Consider the following 10,349-nt stretch of genomic DNA (forward strand, 5'->3'; position numbering starts at 1 on the left):
CACACTTTTTTTTGGTCAACTGGTATTTCCTCGCTAGCTTCTGATGTGTTATCCTGGCTACCTGGTCGTGTCTATGAGTGTACTCAGTCTGGGTGATCACTTTGCACCCCCCCCCCACCCGTGATGTGTTGGATCGTTTCTGAGGCCATGTGATATCGTCCACATGGGGCATCTGACATTCCGGGCTCCTTTACGATGTATATTCTGTACTTTCTGCTGTTGATTACCTGGTCTTGGATGGCCAGCATGAATCCTTCAGTCTCGGGGAAGAGCATCCCACTTGTGAGCCATGCATTGGAAGCAATGTTATCGATGTGCTATTGATGAAGGTCATTGTAGTGTCTACCATGGAGTGTCTTCTTTGCCCATCTTTCTAACTTCGTTTCTTGTGCCGTCTGGGTGGGAGGGGGTTCCTCGCTTAGGTTGAGTGGGGCATAACGCTTGTCTATCTTCCTTATGGCCTGTTGGAGTGCTGCTGTGTGTTTCTGGAGTAATCCTTCAGGTTAACAATCGCTGTCTGTTGCTCAAAAAGATCTATCAGGCCCCTTCCTCCTTCCCGGGCAATTGTCAGTCTCTCCAAGGCAGATTTCTGGTGGAGTTGGCGGCTCTGGTGATTACCGTCCTTGTCTTTCTCATGATATCGTCCAGCTCGGTGTTAGTCCAATCTATGACCCCGAAGAAGTATGTTAGCACTGGGACTGCATAGGTGTTTATGGCTTAACTGTGTTCCCTCCGTTCAGCGGGCTTCTGAGTTTCGGATGGCATTTTCCTAGTGCTGTAACTGCTGAGCCTGCATCATCCCTAAGTATTTGTAGGCCTGTCCCTCTGCCACGGCTTCGATCTCTTGACCAGTCTGCAGCTGGTAGTTTCGTCTGACTAATTTTCCATGGTGCAATCCGTGACTAAATTCCATCCGAATATCATTGCTGAATTCTTCTGTGATCTGGAGTAGTTGTTGGAGATGCTTCTCGGTTCCCACCTAGAGCTTGATATCATCCATGTACACCAGGTGGCTGAGGATGTACAGTTTCTTCCTTCCTTCTTTGAGTCTATATCCCTACTTGCTGCTGTTGAGCATGGTAGACAGCGGGTTAAGTGCTAGACAGAACCATTTCAGGCATCTTCCTGAAAGATTTCTCTCCTGAAGGGGATTAGCTTGGTTGTGATGTTCTCGACCTAAATGCTGATACTTCATTTCGCCATCATCTCTCTTAGGACGTTTGTCACTATCGGATTGACTTTATCGATGTTCAGCGCCTCTATTGGCCAGTTAGAAGGCACTGAGTCAAAGGCCTTGCTGTAAACGATATAGGCTGTGTACCAGTTGCGGTGCTTCTTGTAGGCTTGCTCCATAACCGCGGCATCTATGGTTAATTGTTCCTTGCATCCTTTCTGCTGTTCGGCCATTATATTCTGGCTCTCCAAATGGTGTGATATCTTCCTGGTTATGCAGCTTGTCAGGATCTTGTACATTGTTGGGAGGCAAGTGATCGGCCTGTACAATTGTATTTCGCTGGGTTTCTTGTACCTTCGTATTTTGGGTTCGCCAGTTGTGAAAGTTCTTGATTGTCTGTTTTACTTCTTCTTCCCGAATATCCCAGTCTCTCATATCTTGTACATCCTTGGTTTTCTTGGGTTCTAGTTCTATCCAAGGGGCTCGGCTGTTATATCTTACTTCCCTGTTCCATATGTTGTCCCAGAACTCTCCTCAATCGTGATCTACTCGAGTGGTCCGTTCCCTTCTTTCCCGTCTTCTCCGAGACTTCTGTAGAAGCATCTTTGGTCGTCACCGAAGATTCGGTTGTTTATTTTCCTCTGGGGGATTCTTTGTATCGGCGTAACCTCTTGCTGAGTGCGAGGAGGTTCTGCTTCAATGTGTTCAAGGACTCTCCTATGCTCTGATATTTTTTGGCTCATGCTTTCTGTTGACGCTGTCTGTCTGGGTGGGTAGCACAGTCGTATCGTCACCGTCCTCCCCACACCGGATGGAAAAGGCCCGGGTTCGAACCCGTCGATGACACGAGGAACTTTAATGAGCTTTATTCACTCCGTGGCTGAGTTAGTCGACCTCAGGCGTATATAGCAATTTTTTTACCCCCAGAATCTGGAGTGTTTCGTCCAGCAAACAGACAAATCGACCATAGAATACACGCAATTAACAGACATATGACACACAGCAAGGCAGATGAATTTAATTATTCGGGGGGGGGTTAAAATAGTTTGTTTTTTTTTTGTGGACGCTGTCTACGACTGCCAACTATATGCGGACCTTCGTTGTATCTTCATTACGAAGATCAGATATATTACAAAGGATCAGGAATCTCACCTCTTAGAATCAGGATGAATACAGTGCCTTCTCTTGCTATATTCCTCCCTGTTATTACATACGGATCCGGGATTTGGTACCATAGAGCAATAATTGTTCGCAATAAATGCAAACTGGAAACAATTCAGCGAAGTATACTTGCCATTACCAGGGCCTGTTGCACAGTAAGTTCTCTGGCCCTACAGGTTCTTGCAGGTGTCCTCCCCCTTGACTTGGAGGTTATCCGTCGAGGATTGCACTACTGCCTGTCGCGGGGAATCCCAGCTACCATCTTTGGACATACCATCGACACCCGCACTGACTGCAAGCAAGAAAAGAAAAAACTAGCTGCCATGCTACTTCAAATCTGGCAGACAAGATGGGAGGAGACGGACAAGGGCCTGATAACTAAGAAATTCATCCCGGATGTCAAACTAGTTTATCCAAAGTCGCCGCCTTGGTTCTCTCCTGGCCTCTACTGTACATATATTATAACTGGACACGGTTCTATAAATCATAAGTTGACTACCTTGGGAATCATCAATAACCCCTACTGTACATGTGGAGAAATTGAAGATTGGGACCATCTTCTTTATAACTGCCCAATTTATAACGATCTTCGAGGAACACTGTACACCAGGCTACAACACCTACTGTAAGTGTAAGTGTAAGTGTGTGTTGTTGTCTTACGGCACCAGGGGTTTCCCCCATCTCCGCGTTGCTTTCATTGTGGTGAACCAGTTCACTGGGAAATGCCAGAGATTTAAAAGTGTGTGGGAATTGTTCATGTGTTGTGTTCTGTACCGTTGTTCATCTGGTCATTTAGCCGTTGGACCCCTATTGAGGCCCAACGTTGTCCCACTTACGCCCCGTGGAGGCAGACCAGGATCCCAGTAGCTGTAGATTCACTCTGGCAGGTCCTGCCGCTTAATTTCCTGGGATTTCGGCGGCTAGGACCTTAAAAAAAAAAAAATAAATAAAATAAAAAAATAAAATAAAAATAAATAAAAAAAAATAATAATAATAAAAATAAATATATAAGTAAATAAAAAATCTGCGCTGGGGTAATGTCGCTTTGGTTTGCTAGGCCGAGTTTTGGGCGTAAGGTAATTTTATCATATTTAGTTTTTGACGTGTGGGGCTTTCGCTATGATGAAGGTAGAGAGGGGAGGGAGACCGAAGATTGGGGGGAAAAGACAGAAATATGGGGCCAATAGAGTAGATAGCCCCAGTTTTCAGTGGGGCATGCCCATGCCCCACCAGAGTAGAAGTTTGGGGGTGGAGGAGAAGGAACAAAAAATGTCCCCTCCCCCCAAGGAAGTGGGAATAATAGGTGAAGAGGGCGAGGGTGTCCTCTTCAGATCGCCATCAAGCTGTTTGCAACTGTGCTGCGTTTAGTCTGTTCTCTACTGTCTGTGCTGCATTCCCCCGTCCTTGCTTTTCTCTTCCGTGTGATCAGCACTCTTCTTGTCCAAGTACTGGTCCTCTGCGGGGTTTCAGTTTTTTGTCACATTTGGCGCCGATTTTTGTCAATCTCTGTGTACGTTGCTGTAGATAGCTATTAGTGTTTTTCTCCTGGTGAATAAGTCTTGCGCATACTGGGAGAGTGCCCTATATTCATCCTCAGTGTCCAGGAAGTGGTGCTCCAGTCCTTTTGGGAAGTATCTTAACCTTGTTATTAGTAGCCCTCTGAGGTCTTCATAGTGTTGACAATCATAGACTATGTGGCTCCAGCTTTCACTTTCTCCACATATGCAGTTGGGGTCCTCAACGAGTCGGAAGCCAAAACAGCTTCTCCTTGTAGGGTCCGTGTCCGGTTAATAGTGTTGTCATATGGTACCCTGGGAAGTACCACGGTGGCTGCTTTGGGTATATTTTCTGGAGGTCTGGTAGAAATCTTTTTGTTACTTCGCCTTTTGTAGTCTCTGTCCATCTTCTCTGCCAAAGATCTAGGAGGTGGGTCTGTAGCCTATTTTTTTCGTGTTTTAGGTTGCCCGCCGGGTCAGTCGTGTATCCTTGGTGGGTAGCGGCCACTCCCCTGGCCAGCAAAAACAGTAGCCCGGCCTGAACTGCCTCCAGGTCCAGAGGGAGCGCTCCAGCAAGTACCTGCAATGCTGGGGTACTTACCGTGCTGCAGGCGCGCGTTGTTGATAGCAGTATGGTCCTTTGGGTCATTTCTAGTGTTCTTTTGTTGACTACCAGTGTCGTTTTTGGATACCAAACCGCTGCTGCATAGGTGATTGCAGGCAGGAAGGTTGTTTTATAGTAAAGCATCAGTGCTTTTTTCTTGAGTCCCCAATCTTTCCTTGTGATTCTGGTTACCAGTCCAGAGTATCCTCTGATTTTTCTTCTGATGTATTTCAGATGCGGCTGGAACGTCATGTTTTTATCTAGGATAACGCCCAGATACTTCAGTTGGCTCACAAATTTGATTGTTACATTGTTGATTTTAATTTGCGGGGGTCGTCGTAGTTGCAGAGTCCCCTTTAGCAGGATCGATGAGGTCTTGTCTGACGATATTTTCAGCTGGTTCTTTGATGCCCATTGCTGCAGCCGCTGCAGTGCCTGATTTGCCAGCGTCTCCAATTGGGCCCTGGAGTCCGCCTCTACCGTCAATGTCAAGTCGTCCGCGAAGGCGTGTACTGCCACAGAACCCAGGTCCGTAGTCAGGAATTCATCGAGGACCATTGTCCACAGAAGCGGCCCAAGCACCGATCCCTGCGGACATCCTCTGTGCACCTCTCTTGTTATTTTTTGATAGTGTACATTGATTTCCACTCTTCTTTGTGTTAAATAGCTTTCGATTACTTTGTAGAGGTTAAGAGGCACCTCAGCCTCCCTCAACCTTGCCAGGACGCTTGGCCACCAAAGTGAATCAAACGCCCCAGCAAAGTCAACAGAGATGAGCAGCAGATACTTTCGTCTACAATCCTGGAAAATCCTTAGCAAGTTTCCCAGTGCGTCCACGGTTGAGGATCCTGGTCTGAAGCCATACTGATTTCTGGCATGTAGGCCTGCCGCTTCATAGTGTTTTATAACTCTCACATGGAGTAATCTTTCAAACAATTTGCTTGCCACTGGGAGCAGTGCGATGGGTCGATATGAATCCGGAAATTCTGGATTTTTGGTAGGATTTTTCAGTATTAGTTTTAAATTTGCTGTTTTCCATGCAGTTGGGAAATGTCCTGTTTCCAAGCATCTATTGTATAGTGTTAGGAGTAGGTGCGGATTGTATTCCACGGTTTTCTTCAGTATTTCAGGCTCAATAAGATCGAGGCCCGGGCATTTTCTATTTCTGACCCTACTAGCGGCCACGCTGAGTTCATCCAGGGTGAAGGGAGGCTCAATCGCCTGGTTTCTGTAGTTATCGTTTCTGTAGCATGTCTGTTTCTGACCTGGCATAGTTAACATATTTGGTTTTTGATATATTCTGTCGAGTATGTTATTCATCGACTGCTCCCAGGTTGTGGTGAGATCTCCCTGCCGAGTCCTAGTGGTAGAAATCACCTCCCCCCTAGGCAGTCTATTGGTTGTTACTTTGTAGATAATGCCCCAGGGGTCATTGTTCCCTGCTGTGGAGACCAAGGACTCCCAAGAGCGTCTTTTACTTGGCTACAACACCTACTACTCAAGGACAGGAGCACCTGCTAATTTCTGAAGAACAATATTATAAATCATTAACTGAGTACGCACAGAACCTCTTTTCTAGGCGCAGGACTCTACAACCAACTCAAGCCAGGGATAGAAACCTGTAAAGGACTTACTCAAACTTGAAATAAAAAATCTGTACTTCACTGTTTTACCAGCATCGACTTGCTAACCCTGGAACATCCAAAGTAGGATTACCTGCTAACTTTCCATATGGTTTGGTAGGCTCCAGTGGTCTTGACCACTCCACCGCAAAATATAAGTCACACTCAGCACTCTCGCTGAGTGGTTTTTCTACCCTTCTGGAGTTATCCCCTCCCCCTTTTCTCCTGGTGGGGCATATGCTCCACTGTCAATTTACGGGATGCCCTTACCTACATCCCCTTACTCTTACTTTCATCCCCCATCTTCTTCCATACACCCTGTATTGCCGCACTCTACCTTATTTTTTATTTATTTTTATTATTTATTTACTTATTTTATTTTATTTTTATTTATTTTATTTTATTTTATTATTATTTTTAATATTTTTTTTTACTTTTTTTTATTTTTATTTTGTATTTTTTTATTTTTTATTTATTTTATTTATTTTTTTATTATATATATATTTTTTTATTATTATTATTTTCTATTATTATTATTATCATCGGTTTTTTATTATTATTTTTTTTTTTTAATTTAATTTAATTTTTTTTATTTATTTATTATTTTACTTTATTTTTTTATTTTATTTATTTATTTTTTTTAAATTTTATTTATTTTTTTTATTATTTTTTTTTTATTATTATTATTTTTTTTAATTGGTCTCCGTTCAGAAAGCTCAGGCGACCCTGACGGAGACCTGCCAGAGAATAATGGGCAGCCTGGCTACCTCCTAGTGGTGTGTGCGGGCAACGTGGGGTTCCACCAGGGGCCCTGCAGCCAAATGCCAGGACACACAACAGAACCCAACACAAAACTACACATTCAACACACTACACTTTTTCTGGCATTTACAGTGTTCTGTATTTCTTCACAGTGTACATATGGCGCAGATGTGGGAAACCACAGGTGGCGCACGACCCTAACACTATGCACACTATGCACACTATGCCTTCTCTTGCTTTCCAAAGGATCTCTTCACAAGGCGAAGAACCCTCCTGGCACAAGGAAGGCAGACTTGAACAAGATGGTCCAGAAAAGCGAAAGATATATCCACCGAATCAGGATGCCCATTAGTAAAGCAGAACATTTGTAATAACAGAACTGTGAGAAGTACAATTCTTGACCCCCTCCAGACAAACCTGCTGAAATCGACAACCACTAATTTGGACTTTACCAACTGGAATGACAACACCAAAGGCCTTTTGGCAACCTACGCCAGTGCTCCCTTGCACAGTGCCTTCTTTACCACTTCCCGGGGAGGAAGGGACGGTCCCTTCTCTCCCCACTCTTCCTTCTCGTGGGACATGGGCCTGTCCTACTGTTAAATGCAGGGGTCAATCTCTCTATCGTCCCCTTACTTCCAACTTCTATCCCCAGTCTTCAGTCTCCTTACCCACCCTGTTTACTTCTCATAGCATATGCCCCACACAGTCGAAAATTAAAAATACTAAAATTCTATTGGCTCAATTTTTCGGCCTTATACACCTTTCTACGTATAACCCCTACAGAGTAGTATTTTGTTTTAAGGCCCTTGTCATTGAAATCCCAGGAAATTAGGTGGCAGGGCCTGCCAGAGTTCAAATTATGTGTTGGTGTACCCAGTCTGCCTCCACTGGGCAAAGTGTGGGCAACGTTGGGTTCCATTTTGGGCTCAGCGGCTAAATGACCAGATGAACAACGATATACAACACCACACTACACTGTACAATATCCATACACTTTTAAATCTCTGGCATTTACAGTGTACTGTATCACACAACAATGTAAACTAGCGGTAATGGGAGAAACCCCTGGTACCGTTTGACGCTCAACCACTGAATACTGTGGACGCAGTCTCTTTGAGGATGCTCTTCCCTTTTCCAATCAATTTGTTACTCCTCTTACCCCGTTGGTACTTGGTCAATTGACCCATCTTGACTCTTAATTCTTCGATCTTCTGCTGAAGTCTTCGTTCCCATGCTGGTGATTCCTTCTGTTTCCGGTTCTTCTGCTGTTGGTCTCTAGTTTCTCTTCTATTAATCCTAGTGGCTGTTACGGCAGAACAATACGTGGTTGTGTGGAATGACCTCTAGTATTGCACCATTGTTGTCGAGGTAATGCGGTATTATTTGACGATTGAGGTGGTCTGTGACTCTCCACAAGGTTCTATTTGGCCTCTGCTTAGGTATCACTTGGGTCTTTGTGGGGTCCATTCCTTGGGAATTCTGTTAGGGCCTTCTTCTACTTGTCATCTATTCTAAATATCATGATCTCGTTTCTTTCACTTCAGCTGCTGTGCGTTGTATTTCTTCTTGCTCTTCCTCCTCTGGTTCAGTGGTGGTATGTTCTTCCTCCTCTGGTTCCGTATTGACCATATTCTTTATCCTTTGTGGTTGATCGCTCACGTCCTGCTTGATTTTTTCGAAGACTGCAGGAGGTTCTTCGTGATGATGATCCTTCTGTGGTCCGTTGTTCGCTGTTCAGTGACCTGAATATCAGTGAAACGTATCAGCCACTTCGTATGTAGTCTTGCCGTGTACGTTGTCATATCAGTCTCCAGCTTCGTTATTTCGTGGTATGCGTGCATGATGTACGTATTCATTTCGATGCTCCACTTCATGCTTTGGCGTTTTCTTCCTTCTTGGGTGGTCATTAGTGCAGTTGTGCAGGAAGCACTTCCAGTTGGTGGGGCTGGATTGACTTGCCCTTCTCATGTAGTAGCCATACGGGGGTCGGCGCCACTTGTTTCACTGTCTTCCTTGGAAGACTCTCTCTCTCTCTGATTTTTCAAACCGACCCCTCTGCCTAAAGCCTGAATGCGAGTGATTTTATCTTGCGCCACACTTAATGCAGTATGATTAATGTTTCTCTGCGACATCATTCATTTATGGAGGTGGACCTGTTTAGCTTTGGCTTATGTAGTCCAGTGTTGTAAACACTGGACTACAAGCCTGATAAACCCGATGAAAAATAATATTAGTAATAGGGCCATCGTACCTATTATTATTATTATTATTATTATTATTATTATTATTATTGTTGCTCTTATATTATTTCTCCCTGATTGCGGGATTCCCCTCAGTGACGGGTACTGCTACTAAGTACACAGGGTGGTTGTAATGTCTGGTGTTATTATCGATTGAGGAAATCTCTGACTGTCCTACAGGTGTTCAAGATTGCGACTTTCTGAAGTTCCTTGTAGGTGTTCTCTGGGAGACCTATTGGGAGACCTAGGCTGCTATGTAGAGTCTTTGGTACCATACCATTTGGTTGACACGATGATTGGGATGGTTGTTACTTCTTGCAAATGCCACATCTCCTTGATCTCATGTCTCAGGTTTGTGTACTTCCTAATTTTTTCCTCATGGGTTTTCTGGACATTGCCAGTGTTGGGCACTGCTATGTCAATCAGGTAGGTAGCCTTTTCCATCTTGTCCACAAGGGTGATGTCCGGTCTGTTGTGCAGGATGGTCTTATCCGTTGTTATGGCGGGGTCCAAGTACAGTTTGTGGATTCGGGTCTCTAGTACTGCCTGGGGTTCGTACTTGTAGTATGGTACACTTTCTTTGGTCAACTGGTATTTCCTCGCTAGCTTCTGATGTATTATACTGGCTACCTGGTGGTGTCTATGAGTGTACTCAGTCTGGGTGATCACCTTGCACCCTGCTGTGATGTGTTGGATCATTTCTGAGGCCAGGTGGCATCGTTGACATGTGTCATCTGACATTCCGGGCTGCTTTTCGATGTATTTTCTATAGTTTCTGGTGTTGATTACCTGATCTTGGATGGATAGCATTAATCCTTCAGTCTCAGGGAAGAGCGTCTCGCTTTCTGAGCCATGAATTGGAAGCAATGTTATCGATGTGATCTTGATGGAGGGTCATTGTAGTGTCTGGCATGGAGTGTCTTCTTTGCCCATCTTTCTAACTTCGTTCCTTGTACTGTCTGGTCGGGAAGGGTATCCTCGCTTAGGTTGAGTGGGGTATACCACTTATCTATCTTCCTTATGGCCTGGTGGAGTGGTGCTGTGTTGTTCTCGAAGTAATCCTTCAGATTAACTATCACTGTTTTCTATTGTTCTATCAGGTCTATCAAGCCCCCGTCCTCCCTCTTTCCGAGGTATTTTTATTCTCTCCACTGCTGACTTCGGGTGGTGTTGGCGACTCTTGGTCATCATTGTTCTTGTCTTTCGCATGATATCTTCTAGTTCGGTGTTAGTCCAATCTATGACCCCGAATGTATTTGTTAGTACTGGAGCTTCATAAGTGTTTAT

This window comes from Mastigoproctus giganteus, chromosome 1, assembly GCF_048544385.1.
Source record: "Mastigoproctus giganteus isolate SK-2022 chromosome 1, ASM4854438v1, whole genome shotgun sequence".
Lineage (NCBI taxonomy): Eukaryota > Metazoa > Arthropoda > Arachnida > Uropygi > Thelyphonidae > Mastigoproctus > Mastigoproctus giganteus.